Raw genomic sequence first — 2,358 nt, 5'->3', positions numbered from 1 at the left:
AGTGTTGTTAAAGATAAATTTTTGAAACTATAAGGAAAATATGTATTCAGATATAATTTTTTCATTTCTAGATTATTTTACATGCCAAAATTTAATTTGGGTTTAGTATGGACAAAAACCGATCTTAGGTAATCCATAAGTGTTTGCAGCCTATCTGATAAACGAAGTTAGACTCCTTATACGGATTTCATATTAGTTTTTCAATTTTCTTATTAATTTCAAATACCACTATTCATACGAGTCTACCTCTAACTGCATCTTTGACAATGAATATGTATAATATTAGATCACTGAAAGAAATGTCTTATAAGTAAATAAAGTACCAAAGAAAAATCAATATAGTGCGTCACACAGATATAATTGTATATAAGTGCAACAAGTTCGTGCTAAAAATATTTTCATTTTTTATTAAAAATAAACACTCTTAAAATACTTGGAAGATAAAACTTTTTTTTTTAATATGTTGAGCATGTAAAAAGTGGAGAGAGAAGTTTTTATTAAATGTAAAATGAAAAGAGCTTAAAAAATATATTGTATTTTAAAAAATAGTCTTAGAAGTGAAAACTTTTAAGCGAAATATGCGAAGCTAAATCATTAAAAGTCAAAGTACATCAACATGATCAACTGCAAATTTAAATGTTCTCACTTCAACAATATAAAGTCTAACATTACAAACTGAATCACTTGAATCTTAAATCCGTGTATAGAAGCGTTGTTCTATCTGATTTTTTTCATTTTTTAATTAAAGCGGTCCCAGTAATCGTGAAACTTGGTTATAATTTGAACATATTGTAAAAAAAAGATGTAAAATTTAACATTTGATGATAAAAACAACTTACTTTTAGTTTATTCTACATAGATTAAAATTCACATTAATTGAAATTGAATAAAAAGAAGGAAAGCTGGCATCACGATTACCGGGACGTTTACCTTATTTGACTATTTTCAAACTCGACTATTTCCAATTTTAATACAATTTTAAAGCTAAACTAATTTTTCACTGTATCTATATAAAATAAAATATTTTTAATATTAAAAATATTTCAAGGGCATATACTTGAACTACTTTTAATTTGGGTTGTGCAGAATTTTTGGATCAACGCTCGGAAACGCGTGCCTTCACTCAAGCATGCGCGTTTGCACATGAGTGGCTTTTGAACTTGTGAAATGGAAGAGGAACAAATTATGATGATTCTACGAGTAGTTACATAATAAAAATGATTATAATATCAAATAAGATTAGAAATATATAACAATTTTTAATTACTCATAAAAAGGTCTTCTTCTGAAGAAGAAGAAATGCGAGAAATATCTGTAAAATAAATCTGAAAAATTCGTTGAAGATTAAAGAAAAATTAGTAAAATGGGTAGAATCCACTTATTAACTAATTTTGAAGGGAATATACGTGAATATAAAAACACATGTTCAACTGGAAAAATATTTCTTTATTAGTAAAATATGTATTGTACACATACATACACATGAACATGTGTTATAATATTGAATTACTTATCCAACTATTATGAGAAATCGTCGAATCCCAACCATTTCATATATTATTTAATTGCATGCTTTTTTACTATTGTTTCTGTCAGATAAAGGTTAGAGAATTCAAATTTTGAAAGATCTTACTCATATGTAAAAACTTGCTGAACGAATTGAAAAAGATGGAATGTACAAACGAATGGACTGATTCCATACCTCTCTGTCCTTCTATTTCCAACTATGCTTTCTATATCTGCTCTTTCTAATCGCGTTTCCCTTTTGTGTGGCTATTCCGCAATTCCTCCAAACTCAAAAAACTCCTCTTCGATATCCCTACTAGTCCCACGCTAAGCAAGGTATGTATGTATATGTCGCTCTCTCTCTCCCTTTCTCTTTACACCCTGCTCCTTGGCACTCATTTTTTGGTTCAATACCAATATTTTAATGTTTTCTATTATAATATTAAGTAATGCGAGTATGTCAAAATCACTATTCTGGTTCTAGTAGTAGCATGACGAAGAGAATGCACTAATAAGTACAGGTGGATGATTTAAGTAAATATTATCATGGGAACTATGATTCAGATTGCGAATGCATATTATAATGAGAATGATGAAGACGCAAAAACAGAATAATGATTTCCTATTGAAGCTTCACAATAATAATTTCAATCAAAAAATAGCTTCTTTGAATTAGACATACACTTATTTACTTATAAATCAATATATTTTGATATTAAAAATATACGTTTAATGTTAAGAAGTTGCATTCACTAATACAGTCTGTCAAGTTAAAGCGTGGGTGGCTTTACTCGCAGTCGGTAAGGTGTATCGACATGATTTTGGTGTCAAAATATTAAGAAGAGCTCCCTC

The 2,358-nt window shown here is 28.6% G+C and overlaps 1 long non-coding RNA gene across 1 annotated transcript in view; it reads right to left on the bottom strand.

The window, feature by feature from the left end:
• The window catches only part of LOC117171721, a 30,142-nt gene that overhangs the window by 1,338 nt on the left and 26,446 nt on the right, over positions 1-2,358 (bottom strand). The gene's annotated exons all lie outside the window — the stretch shown is intronic.

This window comes from Belonocnema kinseyi, chromosome 4 (assembly GCF_010883055.1).
Source record: "Belonocnema kinseyi isolate 2016_QV_RU_SX_M_011 chromosome 4, B_treatae_v1, whole genome shotgun sequence".
NCBI classification, from domain to species: Eukaryota; Metazoa; Arthropoda; class Insecta; order Hymenoptera; family Cynipidae; genus Belonocnema; species Belonocnema kinseyi.
This window is presented reverse-complemented; position numbering and strand designations above follow the sequence as displayed.